Below are 22,587 nucleotides of genomic sequence, written 5' to 3'. Positions count from 1 at the left end.
ATAACCACCATAACATTAGCTAACATCTGCATCCTGTCACATAATTACCATTTCTTTTCGTGGTGAGAACATTTAAGATTCACTCCCTTAGCGACTTTCAATATGGAATTTAGAATTATTAACTATGATCACTATGCTGTATATTAGATCTCCAGAACTTATTCATCTTATAACTGGAAGTTTTTACTCCTTGATAAACATCTCCCCCAGCCTTTTGCCCTTGGTAACCACCAGACTAGTTTTTTGAAAAAGATCAATTCTATTAAGAAATTTGCAAATATATAAAACAATGCTACTCCTCTCACTACTCTTTTTTTCCCCTTTTGGAAAATGTAAATTTTTTTATGAGGTGTTCAGATTATCTTCAACTGTGCTTTAAAGTGTATAGTATTGAGATTGCAGTAAAACTAGGAAACCTACTAAATATTTACTTAAAAAGCTACCCTTAAAGAAAAGGCAGAGTGTTTACCAAAGACAATAGGACCCTCCTTTTTCACTGCTGCTGCTGCTGCCGTTAAGTCGCTTCAGTCGTGTCCGATTCTGTGCGACCCCATAGACGGCAGCCCGCCAGGCTCCCCCGTCCCTGGGATTCTCCAGGCAAGAACACTGGAGTGGGTTGCCATTTCCTTCTCCAGTGCACGAAAGTGAAAAGTGAAAGTGAAATCGCTCAGTCGTGCCCGACTCTTAGCGACCCCATGGACTGCAGCCTACCAGGCTCCTCCGTCCATGGGATTTTCCAGGCAAGAGTACTGGAGTGGAGTGCCATTGCCTTCTCCGCCTTTTTCACTAGTATCTATATTAAACATGCACAGATTTCTAGAAATTCCTATGAACACTTTTGGTGAGAAATATTTTGTTTTGTCCTAATTTATTATATCTCCTGTGAACTAGTCAATAATTTAATAATGAGAATTCATTCTATTTGCTCTTTCAAATTTCAGTGAATGAAAAAAGCTAAAGGAAAAATTGCTATGGAGATTACTGGACTTTCAAGGTGTTTTTTTTGTTTGTTTGTTTTTTTCCCTACTTTTGAATGTATATATGTTTGACTGGGGGCTTCCCTGGTAGCAAAGAATATGCCAGCAATCCAGGAGACATAGGAGATGCAGATTCGATCCCTGGGTCAGGAAGATCCCCGAGAGGAATAAATGCATCCACTCCAGTATTCTTGCCTGGAAAATCCCATTGACAGAGGAAGCTGCTGGGTTGCAGCCTGTCCATGGGAGTCACAAAGAGTCAGACACAACTGAGCGCGCACACACAGGAAAAGTCCATGCTTCTGTGCGCTTCACTTGTTCACACTTGTTCTACTTGGTTTTCTAACACTCTACCACCTCTTCCTTTCATTAAATGTTAAGGGACAATTACAATGGAGTGCATCAAAGCTAAAATTTCCCTGTCAATAGTATCTTTCGGTTGCTCTTTCTCTATGATCGATATCAAACTGCTCTGCAAAGGGGAGGTACATCATCACCTCGGGGACTTCTAGCCCTAGCCATGCTCCACATTCTGACTTGGGTGTTGTATACTGGTTCTGCCCTGGGAAAATGTGTGCACCTACCATATGTTCAGTAGAATTTCTGGGACACTTGAAAACCAAGTGATGCTTGTAAATGTTACAGGCCTATGGGTTATACATAATGCAGTGTTGGTAAGTTCAAAAGAAGAAACAAAATGCAACTTCTGCAAAAAAAAATAATTAAACACGTTTATCAAAAGTCTGTTTTTTTTTTTTTTAAATTGAAGTATATTCTTGCTGGGATAATCCCATGGACAGAGCGCGTGGCAGGCTACAGTCCACGGGGTCACAAAGAGTTGGTAACCACTGGGCACACACACATAGTTATATCAAAATGAGGCAGTTATACATATATTTTCTTTTCATATTCTTTTTCCCTATAGCTTATTACAAAATACTAAGTACAGTTCCCTGTCCTCTCCAGTAGGTCCTTGTTGGTTTTCTATTTTATATATAGTAGTGTGTTTATGTTAATCCCAAACTCCTGATTTATCCCTCCATCCCCCTTCCCCTTTGGTAACCATAAGTTTGTTTTCTGTGTCTGTGACTCTATTTTGTTATAAGTTTATTTGTTCAAAAGTCTGTTGATATGGTTGAATCCTATCACTTTTGGGTAATTTTCTTTTAGAAAGTACAAGACTTATTAAAGGAAACTTGATCCTAAGAATGTGTGATGTAGTACCAGGAAGTTATCTTAAAAACATAATAAAATGTGTGCTCGAGGCAATCATATAAGTAATTTTCACATTTCCATGAGAGGAGGCAGCAGGTTCAGAACTGTGGGAAGGGTTAAGACATTCAATTACATGGTTGAAAATACTGTTAAACCAATAAAAAGTTTTAGTTCCCCAAATGGCTCAATTTGTTAACTAAAGGTAATCTTTGGGCTTCCCAGGTGATGCTAGTAGTAAAACACCTGCATCCAATGCAGGAGACTTCAAAGACACAGGCTTGATCCCTCTGTTGGGACGATCCTCTGGAAAAGAGCATGGCAACTCAACCCAGTATTCTGGCCTGGAAATTCCATGGACAGAGGAGCCCGACGAGCTATGGTCCATAAGGTTGCAAAGTGTCGGACAACTGAAGAGACTTAGCATGCACTCATGCAAAGGTAATCTAACCAATCTTTTCAGGTAACATTCCTACAATTTGCAATCATCTTGTATTTGTATTTCTGCATGTGTTTTAAATTTGTTTACTTTCTTTTTTGATAGATACAAATTTTATTTGTGTTTTCTCACCCCACCTTTTAATTAATTATTTGATTGATTTTTTTCTTGTTTTATGTGTTGAACTTTTTTTGGCTATTTAATCTCCTTCTTTCATTTCCCCCCTACAAGAGATATTTTATCAGAGGATTAAGCTTGTAACTCATTTAAACTTTAATAATAAGTTGAGATAAGTCTGGCACCAAGACTTCTAATCATTTGCTTCATTGGATAAAACTACAGAGTTTAGTGTGCCAGAGCTCCCTCTGTCCTGAGGGAAACTTCAGAGGGAAGCAGCTGTTACATGGTTCAGTTGGTCTTTTGTTCCAACACCCAAATCAGATGACCAGTTTGCACACCAGGACCACTAAGGCCCCCATCATTGTCCTCTGGCTTCCCACTGCACAGGCACAGTTGTTAACAAGAGTGCCAAGAATACCCCAAAGGGGAAAGGATAGTTTCTTCAACAAATAGCACTGGAAAAACTGGATATCTACATGTAAAAGAATAAATTGGACACCTATCTTATACCATATGCAAAAGCAACTTGAAATATATTAAGTACCCAAGTGTAAGACATGAAACTCTAAAAATCATAGGAAAAAATAAGGAAAAGGCTTACCTGGTATTAGTCTTAGCAAATTCTTGGATATGAAACCAAAAGCATAGGGAACAAAAACAAAAATAAACATGAGGGACTATATAAAAAACAACTTTTGTATAATAGAAGAAACAAGAGTGAAAAGGCAACCTAGAGAGAGAGAGAAAATATTTGTAAACAACTTATCTGATAAGTGGTTAACATCCAAAATATATAAGAAACTACTACAACTCATTAGCAATAAAAATAATAACAACCTGATTAAAACATGGGCATAAGACCTGAAGAGATATTTCTCCAAACAACACATGCAAGTAACCACCAGGTATATGAAAAGGTGCTCAATATCACTAATCATCAGGAAGTTGCAAATCAAAACCACCAAAATGAGACATCACCTCCCACCTATAGGACAGCTATCACCAAAAAATTATTATTATTACCAAGGATATGCTGAGTTTGTAAACTGTGTACACTACTGATGGAACTGTAAAAGGGTGCATTTGCTACATGGAGCTTTCTCCAAAATTTAGAATTATATATACCATATGATTTAGCAATTCTACTTCTCGGCATATATCCAAAAGAAATGAAATCAGGATCTTGAAGAGATAGTTGCAGTCCTATGTTCACTGTGGCATTATTCACTAAAGCAAGAATATAGAAACAACCCAAATATCCACTGACAGAAGAATGGATAAAGAAAATGTGGTATACACATATAATGGATTACCATTCAGTCTTAAAAAAGGAAATACCTCTATTTACAAAAACACCATGAACCTAATATATTATGCTAAATGAAATAAGCAAGTTGCAGAAGGCAAATATTGTATGATTCATTTAAATAAGGTATCTAAAATTTCAAAATCTTAGAAGTAGCAAGTAGATGATGGTGGTTGCCACAGTTTAGGAAAAGGGGGATATGGGGAGTCGTCCATTGTACACAACAAGGTTGGTAACAGCAGTCTCGTTGCATTAAAAATGGACTATGGAGTCAGACTGCCACTCCTCACATCATCAGAAGAAAAACCATTCTTAGCAAAGTGTCCCCAAGCCTACCTTCATAATCAGCTAGAATTAGTCTGAATGATGAAACCTATCACATCCTCACTCATATATCACTTTGCCTCCCTGCTGGAAGGATCACATTCAGCATTTATGAGGCAAGTGACATTTCCCTTTTTTTCTAAAGCTACTCTATTTGAAAGCAAGGAGTCACTTTAAGTATATAACAATTTCTGCTATGAATAAACATTTTAAAATCACAAAGACTGTAAATCAAAACTAGAAAAAATACAGTGATTAAAAAATATGTCTTTCTATGTTTCTTAACCCATACATTTTTAAACTAAATTCATTGGTATATATTTAAGTCTTTGACATCTAAGCTGACAAATGATATCCAAAAGGAAAGCAATATTTTGATTTCTTAAATTATTTTAATATTATTCAACAAGTTGTTAAATTATTTGTTTCTATGCTTTTCACAGAAAAGTAAAATTTCAAATATGCTTCTCTAAAGGCAAACACCTTTATCTTCTCAAAGATCAATTTAAATTCCATACATGTAGCTGATACTCTGCTCAAGATATTTTGGGTTTGTGTAGTGAAAAGTGCCAATAGACACATAAAAGGAAATAGGTCTGATGTGAAGTTTTCAGAACTACTTATTTTGCCTCGCGAGATGCGCAGGAAGTATCTAGAAAGACTGCAACAGTTTTTCCTTTCACCTGCCATGATGATAAATACCAACACCTCCACCGGTATGTTTCATTCATTGAGGCACATTTTCTAAAACTTGTTTGTACTGAATCCTCCTACATTAGAATTATTTCCATAACAGTTCTAAGAAAACAAACCTAATACATACTGTAAAATGTATGTTAGTATTTCTATATAAGGGCTTTTAGAATGCATTTCTCCTATTTTATGCATAATCTCGGGGCAAATTTCTGTTTTATAAGGAATTATGGAAGTAAACCCAATCCATCACTTATAATAACATAGGAATGAAGTAAAACTCCTCTTGTTTAAAAATGATTTTTAGGGACGTCCCTGAGGGTCCAGTTATTAAGAATCCTTTGCCAATGCAGGAGAAATGGGTTCGATCCCTGGTCCAAAAAGATCTCTCATGTCACTGCAACTAGTAAGCTCACATGCCCTAGAGCCCAGGCTCTGCAAGAAGAGAAACCACCATAGTACGAAGCTTGTGGACCTGAACAAAGAGTAACCCCCTCTCACCGGAACTAGTGAAAGCCCATACACAGAAAAAAGACGCAGTGCAGCCAAAACTAAAAATAAATAAATCTCTTTTAAATGTGTGAAAAATGATTTTTATAATTTGCATTTGTGATCATAACCATAAATTTCTAGATACACATATTTGATGACACTAATATGTATATGATAAACCTAATATATGCTGATATTAATAGTAAAATATCCTATAAAATGGGACTTTAAAAAAAATATATCACAAAGGAACTTATTTTTTGTCCTTCCTGTTGAGATACATTTGAAATTGGGATAGACAATTTTTTTATGTTTTTGAAATTGGAATAGATCAAACATTTTTTTTTACTATGTGATATCACATATGTATGGAATCTAAAAATGGATACAAATGAACCCACCTACAAAACAGAAAGGGACCCACAAACATAGAAAACAAACCCATGCTTACCAAAGGGGAAGAGAGTAGGGTGGGAATAAACTAGGACTTTGGGATTAGCAGACACAAACTACTATATATAAAATAGATAAGTAGCAAGGCCCTACTGTATGGCATGAGGCTTCCCAGGTGGCTCATTGATAACAAATCTGCCTGCCAATGCAGGAGATGTGAGTTTGATACCTGAGTAAGGAAGATTTCATGGAGAAGGAAATGGCAACCCACTCCAGTATTCTTGCCTAGGAAATTCCATGGACAGAGGAGTCTGATGGATTACAGTCCATGGGGTCACAAAGAGTCAGAGGTGACTGAGCATGCACACACATTAACTGAATCACTTTGCTATATACCAGAAACTAACATAACATTGTCAATCAACTATATCCAATTTAAAAATAAATAAAAAATAAGCAACGCTCGCTCATGTTAGGAATGTATGGGAACTAAATCATCTTGGCTTGAAAGACTATTTAAAAGGTGGAGAAACACTGGACCAGCTGTTCTTTCAGTTCAGTTCAGTTGCTCAGTCATGTCCAACTCTTTGCGACCCCATGAATCACAGCACGGCAGGCCTCCCTGTCCATCACCTGGAGTTCACCCAAACTCATGTCCATCGAGTCGTGATGCCATCCAGCCGTCTCATCCTCTGTCGTCCCCTTCTCCCCCTGCCCCCAATCCCTCCCAGCATCAGGGTCTTTTCCAATGAGTCAACTCTTCACATGAGGTGGCCAAAGTACTGGAGTTTCAGCTTTAGCATCATTCCTTCCAAAGAACACCCAGGGTTGATCTCCTTCAGAATGGACTGGTTGGATCTCCTTGCAGTCCAAGGGACTCTCAAGAGTCTTCTCCAACACCACAGTTCAAAAGCATCAATCCTTCGGCGCTCAGCTTTCTTCACAGTCCAACTTTCACATCCATACATGACCACAGCTCTAAAATATTATAATGAGTTCTTTCCCTTTACAGCAATTCAATGATGCCTGTACCCTACCTTTCTCAATATAATTCTTGGGCACCCAAGCAGGATCTCCAACTGCATATGGGTCATTATACAAACTACAGCAGCCTTCTCAACTTCATAATTCAGTGGTGGCGGAGTCATCAAACACGGGAATGTCATCCAGTGGAGGTATCAGTGGTGGAGCTCTACTATCAGTAACTTGGTCCAGTAGTGGGTGGTGAGGGTGTAGGCAATGCCAATACTGTTGCTTCCACTGTGTGTCCCTAGTCTCTGACTTATAAAGAAACTGTCCTGCCAGATTATGTTCACTTCCAAGGCTAGCAGGACTTGTCATGTAGTCATTAAGAACTGCTGGAGACCGAGCGGGTTCCAGGGTTTTGTAAGGAATATTTCATCCCAACGTTCCCCAGCTTGACATGGGAGGGTGTAGTGGTTTCTGAGGAGTAGGATTTGTTTTTGACAGTGCACCAGTTCTTGCAAGCTGGTTATTTCCATGCTCGACACCATGGCCCACGTTATCCAGAACTCTGTGGTCAGTAGGTTTCTGAACATAACTTACAGGATGCTCCATATTTACATTAGCTATTATTTTGTAAGTTCTTGTTGTATTCTTATTTGTGGTCAAAATATTAATCTCTCTTTGAGCCACTTTCTCTTTATAAATGTCCAGTCTGATGGAAAACTCCATTACCTAGAGCTGAGAGGCTTGGGTTGGAGCATTGTTAACTAGCAATTGGAGCACTGTTAACTAATGCATTTATCTGATAAGCAAGAATAGCTAGTGATAGGATTGTGTAGGCTTGGTCTCTTCTAAAGCTTTTCTCTTGTCTAGTAGCTGTATGCAGTTCTTTTCACAGTAGTCTGCCACCCGGGTTGGGTTCTGGTAACCTTCTATCAGGGCCCCCTAGCCAAAGGGGATTTCCTCCTCTAGCAACATCCGCAGCTCTGCTATTTTCCACCCCTCTGCAATGCTTCCTCTCCTGTTAAATAGAGACAGAGGCAGCAGCAAGGTCCATGGAGGCTACCATCAAGTCACAAACTGGATACAAACTGCCTGCCCACCCTCCGACTGGGTACTGTGAGCGCTCACCTTCTCCTTTTCCTACTCACTCTCTCCAGCTTCCTCCATCCACTTTGTGCAGGCGCCTCTAGGATAGATCAACTTTTTAAAGAAATACTATTGGTCTCAACTTTTAATATTTGTTGTTGCTGTTGTTTAGTCCCTAAGTCCTGTCCAACTCTCTGTGACCCGATTGACCGTAGCCCGACAGCCTCCTCTGTCCATGGGATTCTCCAGGCGAGAGTGGGTTGCCATTTCCTATTCTAGGGGATCTTCCTGACCCAGGGATCAACTGGAGTCTCCTGCATTGGCAGGTGGATTCTTTACCACTAGTCACCAGGGACGCCCTTTAACACCTCAGAACTTTTTCATGAGAGTGTAGCACAGTTTGTAACACAGTAACAAAATCATTAGAATGTATATTTGCCCCAATTCAAACTAGTGTCTTGAGACATACTCATGTCGCCTACCAATTTGCCAATCAAAAAGAAGAAAACTAAAAACTATCACCAATGGAAAAGATATTTATGAAGTCAAGTTCTCCTGAATTACTAATTTTGGTTTGTGATTTGAAGGAAAGAAAAGAAAACAGTGCCTTTACAAAACAATGTTTTAAATATGTTATATTTGATATGACAAGTGATGCCCTTTCTCTTCAGCATACAATTGGAAAGACACCTGTCATCTCAGTGCAAGCAGCTTGTGTTCTTTTTTTATACCTTGTGTTTGCTGATGTCACAAAATAGCGAGCTTTTACATGAACCTCTTTGGGACACCATTTAAGGTTTGACTAGAGTCACCAGCTAAATGTTACTTTATGGAGTCATCTGACACAATTATGTTTGACAGCCTCAGAATAGGAAATGCTTCCTTAATTATCAAAACTTTAATTAGTTGAATAACCCAGGAGATGTGTAGAAAATTATTGAATGTCTGTGATATATGGCAGGCAACACATTACAAATTCGATGTGACCTAAGACATAACTCATTGTTTCCCAAATTTGCATGAATGTGACAAAGACTTTGCCTCCTATCCTGGAATATTATACTACATTGAGTGAACCAGGGATTTTCATATACTGAATAAGGAAGTAAAATGACTACATGAAAGGTCTTCTCTGCAATAGGCCAATGAGTTTAAAATTGATAAACTTTGATAGGGTTAATTTGTAGTTTGAGAATAAGTTTTAAATTTTTTAGTAAAAATTGAAGACTAGAAACTACAAAAAAAAAAAAATACAAGAAGGAAATTCAGCTGTGATTTGCTTATTTCAGCAAGAAAGTTTTAGGCATTTTGAAGAGGACAGAGGGCAAATCTTTCAATTCTAGGCCCTGCAGTCACCCTTCCAGACATTTTTGAATTCTTTATTCAAGTAACAAATGTGGAAGGAAAGGATGGAAGAAAACCACTATATGATATTTTCATTGAAAGAGGAAATAGTTTAGAATCTTGTATCAAAAGTACAAACATTCATAGCTAACTTGATCCAATTGACACCTACGGAATACAAAATCCAATAAAAGCAAAATAAACATTTTTAAGCTTGAATAGAATATTACCCCAAATAAACAAGATCCTCAGTCCAAAAACACATATTAATACATTTAAAACCAAAGCAATAATGCAAATTATTATCTCAAAGTACTAATAATCAGTATAAAGAAGTATCTGGAAGATACTTTTTTTCCAAATATTTGAGATACATCAAAATATTTGGAAATTAAAAAAAACACACTTTTAATTAAAATGAAAATTTTGGTGTCAATTCCAATATGTAAAGAGCTTAAAAGTCATCACTCTCATCCTTACAAGAAGGAAAACTGAAGCAAAAAGAAATTCAATGAGTTTTCTTGTACCTGTAAGAAAAATCACATGTGTAGGAAAAACCACCATCCCAAAATTGAGTGAGAAAGGAGAATCCAAAGTGTCACAACTAAGCTCTTTCCTGGAGCAGTAACCACTGGAACTGCAAACTGTAAGACTAACTTGAGAGTGAGATACTCCCAGTGACCCACCACCAGGGATAGCTATGGGAGGGGCTAGGCACACTTTTATAGGTTACATATCCAGGAAATCTACTAGGCTGTCAAAGTGAAGATTGAATTAACTATCCCATATGGTGTGGAAGAGTAAAGGGGGGAGTAAACCTTTTAAATCTCATTCAGAGCCTTCTCCATAGAAAGCTCTCCTCTGCAGAATGAATGGCTCTTCTAGAGCCTTATCCTGGAGCCTGGCCAGTGCCATTGAGCCTTCCTGTCTCACCTACAGTGTGGAAATGCTGCCCAAGAAAAAGCATTCAGGAAAGGCATATGCCAGAAATACAAACCCAGTGAAATATGGAGACTTAATTGAAATATTACACAATGTGCACTCTCCCTCATATATTACCAGACAACCAACACAGTTCTAGTATCGTAAAAGTGAACTATAGGTGGAAATGCTACAAGACACAGCCTCTCTCTGAGGAAGAGTACAGGGGGAAGCCCAAAGTCAAGAAGGGAAAAAAAAGGGACCCTACAAGATTTTGAGTCTCTGAAACCTACAGCTATAGTGAGCATTAAACAAAGCCAACTCCTAGTCAGATTAGCATAAATCTTCACATTTGCACATTACTTACCTCAGTTCACATTATGTAATATGTCTGGTTTTTGACAAAAAAAAATAAATAAATAAGGCACACAAAAATTCAGCAAAAATCATAGTCACACCTTTATCAGATATTACACAGATGTTGAAATTAGAGAGAAAACTTTAAATAATTATGATTAATATGTTAAGGGGTCTAGTGGGGAAAAAAAAAAAAAAGATAACATGAAATAGATGAGAACCGTAAGGAAAGGTAGAAATTCTTAGAAAGGATAAAAGTTAACTTCTACAAATCCAAAACACTATAAAAATATTGAAAAATGCCTTTATGTAGTTCATCAGATTCACCATGGCTAAAGAAATAATCAGTGAGTTTAAAGACTTGTTAATAAAAATATCCCAAAGTGAAATGCAAAGAGAAAAAGGATGAAAAAGATCTAAGATCCAGAAACTATAGGAAATTTTCAAAAGATACAATATTCACACACAATGATAGCAAAAAAAAGAAAGAAAAACAAATATATACATACTTTATATATAGAATATTTGAATAATTAGAAAAACTTTTCCAAATTTAATGACATACCAAATCCAAAACCTGCATCTAGGTATATCATAATCAACCAGCAGAAAACCAAAGACAAAGAAAAATGGTTAAAAGAGCCAGAAATTAAATTACCTAGAGAAGAATAAGAGTAACAGTTATGATGGACTTCTTCTCAGAAATCATGTAACATTCTACAAAGTTCCTCAGCAATGAGATGTGGGCATTCCTAATGGCCACCACAGTTACGGGACAATTTAAAATGCCACAGTGTTTCTTTCTGTAAAAGAGAAGTCTTTTTCTTCAATAAACTTCCCTTTGGTAGTTGCAAATATTTGACTAGATTCCAGAGTTCTGTAAAAGTTGATTTTGACAATTTCCCCAGCTCATTAACAGCCCTAAAATCCCTAACTTCTCCATTTTGGTTGCCATCTTTATCTTAAAAAATGTGTCTATGCATGAATGTCTTTGCAAAATGCATGAGTGAATTAATAATTTCTCAAGGTGCAAGTGTAAATAAACTGCCTCAATTACCAAGGGTTACACAAAATGTACAGGAATAATAAAAACCTCAAAACATGAAATTAAAAAGTCTTAGTGGCAAATGTGCATTTCCCTGGTGGCTTAGTGGTAAAGAATCCCCCTGCCAATGCAGGAGACTCAGGTTTGATCCCTGGATTGGGAAGATCCCCTGGAGAAGGAAATGGCAGTCCCTCCAATATCCTTGACTGGGAAATCCCATGGACAGAGGAGCCTCGTGGGCTACAGTCCATGGTGTTACAAAGAGCAGGACATGACTGAGCACACATGCATGCAGTGTTACACAGGAAGAGAGTTACGTGAAAGAGAAAAACATTTTTTTTTTAAACAAGAATTTGACAACTCAACCTATCTAACACAAAAGATATTTCAGTTGAAAAAATATATGACCAGAGGTTTGCAAGAACTGTACTTCCCCCTTGGAGCAATAGCTCAGTATTCAGTGTGCAGGGTCTCTATTCTGAGTAGTGGTTAAACCTTTGCAATATTTTATGATAAAATGATCTTTGTCCTTTAATTAGAGGCCTAATGTTTTCATGATTAAATCTACTGGATTATTGTAACTGAAGCATATTTTACACCTAAATGATTTGCTGTTTTTGCTATTGGATTCTCTCTTGTCCAAAAAGAGAGAAAAGAAGGAGAAAAATGGAGATTTCCCCGTGGCCTCGTGGTTCAGACTCTGGGCTTTCACTGCCATGGCCCAGGTTCAGTCCTGGTGGGAAACTGAGATCTGAGATTGGAAAACAGACCGTACAAGTCAACCGAAAAGAAAAGAAATGGTTACATGATTTTTCAGGGCTGAACCATCTGTATCGTAAGAAGATATTTCCCATATGGATCTAGACAATAACTCAGGATTTGTCTGACTTTACATGAAGTATAATATCCTAGATATTTATTACTATTTAAATGTTCTCAATTAGACTGAGGTAGCCCTGCGATGAGGTCTGTCAATAAAATTTGGAACAAAGTAAAGAAGGTGCACGGCTCTGTTTTTGTGAATAGCAAAGCAAACTCTGCCATAGTTCAGCTCTCCTAAAAGCTGATTCTTCGATATTTCAGAATCCTATAGAAATGGATGATCAGCCATGATTTTTATATGCATGTTTCTCTTGTTTCAAATTTTTAAAAATAGATTTGTGTCTTCCAACAGGGGGCTGGTTGTTACTGATTTCCTGATTCAGAACATTCTTTTATGTTTTATCTTCAAGACCTTTTTAATTCTTACTATTTACAGACCCATGTCTAAACTAAAGCAATTTATCTAAAAAATGTTGTCCTTGAGACAAGTTAATCGTGTCTCCAGAAAGAAATATCATATATACAAAGATCTCCTTTTCTTCTTTCCTCATGCCTCCAGAGATACAAAGAGTTGTCCAAACTGAGAGGAGAATGAAGATAAATGTGTAGTGAGAAAAACAATTGTAAGCTATTGCCCTCCTGCAATTCAGATTTTTTCAGGAAACTCATGGACATCAGAAGGAAACACATCTGAGAATACTTCCCTCCAGGACAGTGTTTGCTTGAATAAAATCCAAAGTCATAAGAGTAGGCTTCCTACTCCTTAAGAAGTGATAAAATTAGAAGTTAAGATGAATATATCTAGGTCAGGCTTCAAACAGAACATCAATGATTCCCAGGAATAGTTTCCCAAGCAAAGAGGGGAAAGAATAGAATTGATGTCAGAAACCACTTTTCAGCCCACTATGGATAAGTGTTTCTAATTCTTAAAGTATGTCAGAAAAGGCAGAAAACTCTCCCCAAGAACATAGATGTTTGTGGGAAGGTGACAGAAAAATCTAGTAGGAGGGAGGCAACGGTATCCTTTCACATTACTTTTCAGAAATGTGATTTTTATACTCTTTACATAACAGTGGCCTTTTTACACCAAGTCCTCCTTCACTGACAATACAATAGTGTAATTACAATTTTCTCTTGCTAAATGAGCATATATACATTATGACACTAGTGAAAACTGATTAGCATATTGAATATGATAAGTATTAACACTGACAAATGGGAAGATCAGCAGGGCTAACACATTTAACTGTAGTTTTTTAGGATTCACCCAGTGATGCAGAACTACTGAGATCCAATAGATTGGAGGGTTGGATTAGACCTTTCCTGACCTGTGGGAGTTCTTTTAAGCAGTTGGTGTCAATCAATCTGTTGCATCTGAGTCTGGCACAAAGCCACAGGTCAGCAGGGCTGGCAGCTGGGAAGAAGAGATGGACATGGTGTGAACGAAACAAACTAGAACCCATGAGACCAAGTGACCCATGAGGATGAGTGAACCAATGAGTGTAAACTTAAAACCTGAATCTGTCTTTCTCTGGAACATACACTGGTCTCTGTTTGCCTCCAGATCTCCAATTCAGATAGTGCAAGTGGCCAGCAGAAAAGCTGGTGTGCTACATCATGGAAACATACAGGAAACTAGCTCAGGAATTTATAAAATGGAAGGAGAGAACCTCAGGAGCTGTAGGGATAACAGGTCCGGCTGAGGATTGTGTAACCTTACACTGACCTGTGTGAGAGCAAAGACTGCCCATGATTTACAAAGTGGAATTGATGGTTGGGAAATAAACCCATGACTTACAGTGTGGAATTGATGCAGCAAATTTCCCAACCTTCAACCAGATTCAACTTAAGGAAGGGAATTCTGGTAAATGCATTTGCAGTTAACCTACTCTGACATTTAAAAAGCTACCACCATAGCTGTTTGGTGTCAAATTCTATACCAGGGCATGTTAACACTAATTTTCCCTATCTTAATTCCAATTATCTCAAGAGATTTTGAGTTTTTATATTTCTGACTCAATAAAATGTTTGCAGCTATTAATTATATAAAAAGAGGACCCTGGTTACTTTTGCTCAGCCATGTAGAAATAAATCTTTTCTAGATATAAGTTTTCATCAAATGCCATATATTTATATACATTGACAAAATTAAAAGTATTTGAATATATAGTTTAGGGATCTCTTTTATCATTTTAACATTATGTTATAGTGAATATTTTCCCATGGAAATAAAATTATTTAAAAACTTGGCTTAATTCTCCCAACATTACTTCATGATTATATAGCATAATTTTCTTTACTAATTCTGTAAATTAAGAATATTCCAAAGTTTAGTATTATAATCATTGATGTCATACACATGTGTGTGCATAAATTTTCATAAGAATTTTTTTATTATTTCCTTAAAATACATTACTAAATGTTGAATTACTGGGTTATTAAGACTTGAAGATATTGTTTTGGCCACAATTAACTGTTTTAGAGGGTTTTAAGTATTTCTCTTGATAAATATTACTATGTTGCCAAATATTGGTCAAGTTTAACACATTATATTACTGTTGACTTACATAAATGTATATTATATCTTTTTTAAAAATTAGATTTAGAATCCTTAAACTTTCCCACAGAGCACCTGTATCTTTTTTAATGTAAATTTATTTTTTGATGTGTCAAATTTGTCTGTTCTTTGGGTCCTGATATTATTTAAAGAGGTCCTAATATTTTAAAATTAGTTTATTTCTTCTTTCAATTTTACTGAATATGTCCAAGAGTTTTCTAAGTTTTTTCCCTAATATTAGCTTTCAATAGCTTGAATTGAAAGAATCTCAGTCACGAACAACTAATGGAATGCCACATAAGTATGTTTAGGTTCTTCCATGCTGAGTGGCTCAGACGGTAAAGCATCTGCCTACAATGCGGGAGACCCGGGTTCAATCCCTGGGTCGGGAAGATCCCCTGGAGAAGGAAATAGCAACCCACTCCAACATTCTTGCTTGGAAAATCCCATGGACGGAGGAGCTTGGTTGGCTACTGTCCATGGGGTCGCAAAGAATCGGACACAACAGAGCGACTTCACTATCACTATGGTGAGACCTCACAAATGTGTCCACAATATTCTTATGCTGACAGGCCATAGGATATCTCTAAACAATGTCTTCACATATCACATAATGTACAGGAAAAGAATAAAGCAATAAAACACAAATTTAGATGCTATAATTATCACTCTTAAGAGTAATATATTTTTTAGTATAAAAGTAGTATACATTTATTGTAAAAAATCTCTAAAAAGACAAAAGTAAAAAATAAAATCCACAGTTCCACTTACCAACTAAACTATATTTGACATATTTCTTTCAAGTGTTTTTATTTATAAATTTTATCCAGCTATGCTTATACATATATATATATAAACACAAATGTATATTTCACATGCCTTCAAAAATGAAAGACAATTTTAATCAGCTTTTTTTTTTTTTTCCTGAGGGGCTCAAATAATTTTTCTTAATCTTATAATTCAATATTTTTTAATCATTTGTTCTATATATAGTGCAAAGAACAAAGGACTGAAAGCAATTTTTCAACTCGTTTTTTCCAGCGGTACCAGTATGACATTGCTGAAAATAAGTGACACTCTTAGAGTCCCAGTAAAACTTGCCTCTCCCTCTGTGTACATGTGGGCTTCCCTAGTAGCTCATATGGTAAAGAATCTGCCTGCAATGGAGAAGACCTATGTTCAAACCTGAGTGAGGAAGATCCCCTGGAGAAGGGAATGGCAACCCGCTCCTGTATTTTTACCTGGAGAATTCCATGGACAGAAGAGCCTGGCAGTCTACAGTCCATGGGGTTGCAAAGAGTGGGGCACGACTGAGCAACAAACACTTCCACTTCCACATGTACATAATTATACAACACACATATCTATAAGTAATAGAAGGGTCACAGAAAACTTATCTGATGAGCAACTTCACATAGTACCACAAGGAAGGCTTCATTACAACAATTTAAAAGTCTTCAGTGGCAGGACACAGATATTCCTAAGACATGGCTTTTTTTTTTTACATCAATCATATTAAAATGATTTACTACTAATAAATGCTAGAAAAGATTTTAACCACAGTGAAGCAGTGTTTCTAAGCTCCAAAAACAAAACAAAACAAAACAAAACCCGCAAAAGCTCTGATAATTCGTTAGTCCTAGGCATTGTCAACAAGTATAAAGAATTTAAATGAAGAGTCAGTTAGCTGTTGAACTCAACCTTAGCTTCCTCCCACCTATCTTATGGCACAATAACTAACCTAATACAAAATTATAAAATTTCACCACCCATCTTTTCAGATTAAGATCTTAGAGGAGAACTCTAATTGTATCCTGATTAAGAGCAAATTCTCCTAAGAAAATCTTGCAAATATTTTGGAGAATACACCAGAAAAAGACCAGTTTTTCTTCTCAAGAAAGAATATGTTAGTAGAAAATCCCAATATAAGAATGTGTGAAAATTATTCATATGTAGAATTAAACTTTAAAAGTGATAAATTAAGCTTAGGCAAGAGGAAATGTAGGACTAGATTATTAAGAATTATTTATTATAGGAAAGAAATGTCAATCTTTATATTCTTTTCCAAAAAACATGAAATTTAAGTAAACACCTCTACATGAAATCAAGAGAGAGTGATAGATCTGTATCACATCCTTCTTTTTCTATTCCTATACCTGTATCTATACCTTCCTTCCCCTTTCTCTTTATGATCCTAAAGAATTAAGAACTAAAAAAACAGAAACAATTCCATTTACCATTGCAGCGAAAATAATAAAACACTTAGGAATATATCTACCTAAAGAAACTAAAGACCTATATATAGAAAATTATAAAACACTGGTGAAAGAAATCAAAAAGGACACTAATAGATGGAGAAATATACCATGTTCATGGATCAGAGGAATCAATATAGTGAAAATGAGTATACTACCCAAAGCAATCTATAGCTTCAATGCAATCCCTATCAAGCTACCAATGGTATTTTTCACAGAGCTAGAACAAATAATTTCACAATTTGTATGGAAATACAAAAAACCTCAAATAGCCAAAGCAATCCTGAGAAAGAAGAATGGAACTGGAGCAATCAACCTGCCTGACTTCAGGCTCTACTACAAAGCCACAGTTATCAAGACAGTATGGTACTGGCACAAAGACAGAAATATAGATCAATGAAATAAAATAGAAAGCCCAGAGATAAATCCACACACCTATGGATACCTTATCTTTGACAAAGGAAGCAAGAATATACAATAGAGAAAAGACAATCTCTTTAACAAGTGGTGCTGGGAAAACTGGTCAACCACTTATAAAAGAATGAAACTAGAACACTTTCTAATACCATACAAGGTGAAAAGACAGCCTTCAGAATGGGAGAAAATAATAGCAAATGAAGCAACTGACAAACAACTAATCTCAAAAATATACAAGCAACTCCTACAGCTCAATTCCAGAAAAATAAGCAACCCAATCAAAAAATGGGCCAAAGAATTAAACAGACATTTCTGCAAAGAAGACATGCAGATGGCTAACAAACACATGAAAAGATGCTCAACATCACTCATTATCAGAGAAGTGCAAATCAAAACCACACTGAGGTACCATTTCACACCAGTCAGAATGGCTGCGATCCAAAAGTCTACAAGCAATAAATGCTGGAGAGGGTGTGGAGAAAAGGGAACCCTCTTACACTATTGGTGGGAATGCAAACTAGTACAGCCACTATGGAGAACAGTGTGGAGATTCCTTAAAAAACTGGAAAAAGAACTGCCTTATGATCCAGCAATCCCACTGCTGGGCATACACACTGAGGAAACCAGAATTGAAAGAGACACATGTACCCCAGTGTTCATCACAGCACTGTTTATAATAGCCAGGACATGGAAGCAACCTAGATGTCCATCAGCAGACGAATGGATAAGAAAGCTGTGGCATATTACTCGGCCATTAAAAAGAATACATTTGAATCAGTTCTAATGATGCGGATGAAACTGGAGCCTATTATACAGAGTGAAGTAAGCCAGAAAGTAAAACCCCAATACAGTATACTAATGCATATATATGGAATTTAGAAAGACGGTAATGATAACCCTGTATGCGAGAGAACAAAAGAGACACAGATGTATAGAACAGTCTTTTGGACTCTGTGGGAGAAGGAGAGGGTGGGATGATTTGGGAGAATAGCATTGAAACATGTATAATATCATATAAGAAACGAATCGCCAGTCCAGGTTTGATGCAGGATACAGGATGCTTGGGGCTGGTGCACTGGGATGACCCAGAGGGATGGTACGGGGAGGGTGGGGGGTTCAGGATGGGGAACACGTGTACATCCGTGGCAGATTCATGTTGATGTATGGCAAAACCAATACAATATTGTAAAGTAATTAACCTCCAATTAAAATAAAAACTAATAAAATAAAAAAGAAAACAAAAACAATAACTTAAAGGTATTAACTTCAAAAATATTATAGAAAAGGAATGTGCTATAGAAAATGTATAAAATAATAATGAAGAAAATATGAGAAATTTTAAACAAAGGACAAAGAGGCAAATTCATTTAAAAAGAGTAAATTATAAAGTTTTGACAATGTAGGTTCCACACTTGGTTAATAAGTGTAGAGATAGAGAATAAATCGGAGGCAGATTGGAAATTGTAGTAATAAAACACTGTCTTAGCTGAAGAAAAGCCTCTTTGTGAAATCTAGATATCGTATTGACTTGATATTTTTATAGAAGATAAGTTGACATGTGGTAGAATTTTTTTTCTTTTTCCTTTTAGTTTTTTTTTTGTTTTTTTAAACATCTTGTATTTATATTTTGAAAATAAAGAACCCTATGCACCCTAAAGTAAAAAATTAATAATTAAGGTTATTTACTAAAAGGAATAGAATTAGGCCATTTATGGAATTTTCACTTTCGTGCATTGGAGAAGGAAATGGCAATCCACTCCCGTGTTCTTGCCTGGAGAATCCTAGGGATGGCGGAGCCTGGTGGGCTGCCATCTATGGGGTCTCACAGAGTCAGACATGACTGAAGCTACTTAGCAGCAGCAGCAGATGGAATTATTATCTAAAATATTGAATCCTAGTAGATATATAACAATTATAAAATTTTATAGTAAATGAAATGGACCTGCAATTTCTTTAATTATCTAGCTTGTCTTTTATTTACCAAGAAAACTGAAAGCCATTCCCAGACATGCAAGGGCTCAAGGGAATGTCAACGATGATTTTTTCCTAAAACACTTATTCAGAATATATTCTAAATCATAAGTTCCATAGAGACAGTGCCAGGATAAGTAGTCAGGTAGTTAGTGGAAAAATAACAACAGATGGATAGATAGACACACAGACAGACAGACAGAAAGCGGCCAAAGAGACACTAAATAACCAAAGGCAAAGGTGATAATATACATTCTGGAAGACCAGGTCTGCTTAAAAAAAAAAAAAAAAAACTGAATATTTAAAGGTGACTAAGGATTGTCACAAAGAGGAGTCTATAGTTCAAAAAGGAAACAAAAGGAAATTACATGAAACCTAATACACCCAATAAGCATTCTCCAGTCAGTCTCTTGGTTTGTTCTTAGCATCAGCTCTGAGTCAAAGGAAAACATCTGAGTCCCGCCAATGACTATGTTGCAAAGACTGGGAAACATAAAAATGTGACTGTAGATGACAAGTGGCCTTATTGTAAAATGAGGCTAATAAAATGAAGGGAAAAGATGATAAAGATTTTACTGCATACTAGACTAGAAGAAAATCTGATATGGAATGAAAAGATATTGCCAAGGCTGAAAAATACAGGGAAAAAAAAGTAGGTGGAAGAAATGATAGGTGAGGAAAATAGTAAGAAGATAAAGATGACACGAACTCAGTTGGTTCTAGTGCATTCTTTTTCCTATTTATAACCTCATCCTGTTAAAATAAAATGAAACACAGAAATGCAAATCTTTCTAAAATATACGTATTTATCACATTACTGGATGTGTCTTTAAATAGTTCCAGTCTGGTGGTATATTAAGTAGCTTCTTACCTTGCCTTGTAGAGTATATGGGTGTGAAATGGTGTGGACATTTGCAACATCTCCTGTTGATGAATAGTAAACAACACAAATCATATGTGAAGATTTTTGTTTTTCATTTTTAGTTGTGTTTGAAGCAATTTATTCAGTTAATGCTATTTTGCTACCTGAATATTATTCTGTGATTGTGGTGGAACTATTATGCTGACATGCTGAATTATTTAAGTACAGTTTTATAGGAGAGAACACAATCTAAGAAATGTTAGGAATAAAAGATAATAGGAATAAAAATGACTGTTTACAATAGCTACGACATGGAAGCAACCTAGATGTCCATTGGCAGATGAATGGATAAGAAAGTGTGGTACATATACACATGGAATATTACTTAGCTATCAAAAAGAATGCATTTGAATCAGTTCTAATGAGGTGGATGAAACTGGAGCCTATGTAAGTGAAGTAAGTGAAGTAAGTCAGAAAGAAAAACACCAATATAGTATATTAATGCATATATATGGAATTTAGAAAGATGATAACGACGACCCCATATGCAAGACAGCAAAAGAGACATAAAGAACAGACTTTTGGACTCTGGGAGAAGTGAGGGTGGGATGATTTGAGAGACTAGCATTGAAACATGTATATTACCATATGTGAAATAGATCACCAGTCCAAGTTCGATGCAGGAAAACAGGGCACTCAAAGCTGGTGCACTGAGACAACCCAGAGGGACGGGTGGGAAGGGAGGTGGGAGGGGGGTTCGGGATGTGGAACACATCATGCTGATTCATGTCAGTGTATGGCAAAAACCACTACAATATTGTAAAGCAGTTAGCCTCCAATTAAAATAAATAAATGAGTTTTAAAAAATGATAGGAGTAAGCATGAAGTCTATGGACAAGGTTCTAATACAAATTGTGTTTCTCTTTTGCTGTAGGTAATTACTTCAACTCTCTAAGCCAAAGAACATTACTTGCATACTACCAGGGAAGCCCATTACTTGTAAAACAGGCCTAATAATTTTATCATCTAAAAAAATACTTAAATGACATAATGCATACAAAGATTTTAAACAGAGCAAATTACAAGCAATCAATGAGCATAGTTATTATAACATCACAGTTAATTATTTCTAATATAATTGTGTTTCTATAATAGCTTGTTTAAAAAATTAAATATCATTAAACATTAGAATAAAGAGAACATGTATATGCTTTAATTATTAGTTCAGAGATGCCTTTCAAAGCATAAAATTATTAGCATTGTCATCATTAACAATATAAATTATTAACATACTGAACATCATATGTCAAAAAGCTTCTTAACCAAGAATGGTGCAAAATGTATCATCAGAACAGCATCTGAAATATCAATTCATAAAATAAAAGTTCATCCAACAACTTGGAGGAAAATGAGTTATTTCTCTCCAAGTGCAATGTAAATACACATCATCAGTTCTGGAAAGTGTACTGTTTGCCTCAAAGATCTAAGGAACTCATATTTCCTGAAAGATTTACAGTGTTATTTACTTAAAGTATTCATTTACATTCTAGCCACTGTAGACTCTGTGACATTTGGATGGAGAAATAAAAATAAATATTACTTTTTTTCTTCTGAAAGATTAAATATACTTTTTCATTACATTAATTCTTCCAAAATTCATGCAAATTGAAATGTGCAAAAGGTGTCAAGCTATAATATAAAAATACACAACTTGCATAACTAGGAATTATTCAGCCTCCCACTGATTTTTCACCCTGCTGCCCAGTCAACCTTATTTCTACTCAGTTCTAGCTTTTGCTCATCATACAAAACTTCCATTTTAATTTAATTAGGAGGCAGCTTTACTTTAGTAGGAAAAAAAAAAAAAACAGGTAATATGAAATCATGTCGGTGTTACTTTTAATAGCACTTTTTTCTCATAAAAGTTTTGTGCACTGAGAATGCTACTCCTGGCTTGAGTTCCCTCACTACATTTCTCATACTCAAGTCTCAGATTGCACAAAGTAGTTACTAAGGGCACCGCCT

General features: G+C 36.1%; 1 pseudogene; it reads right to left on the bottom strand.

Annotated features, from left to right (window-relative positions):
- The window catches only part of LOC113897920, a 172,870-nt pseudogene that overhangs the window by 134,352 nt on the left and 15,931 nt on the right, over nucleotides 1-22,587 (bottom strand).

The sequence above is a fragment of the Bos indicus x Bos taurus genome, chromosome 8, assembly GCF_003369695.1.
Source record: "Bos indicus x Bos taurus breed Angus x Brahman F1 hybrid chromosome 8, Bos_hybrid_MaternalHap_v2.0, whole genome shotgun sequence".
NCBI classification, from domain to species: domain Eukaryota; kingdom Metazoa; phylum Chordata; class Mammalia; order Artiodactyla; family Bovidae; genus Bos; species Bos indicus x Bos taurus.
The sequence above is the reverse complement of the archived record's forward strand: the minus strand, read 5'-3'. Positions and strand labels throughout refer to the sequence as shown.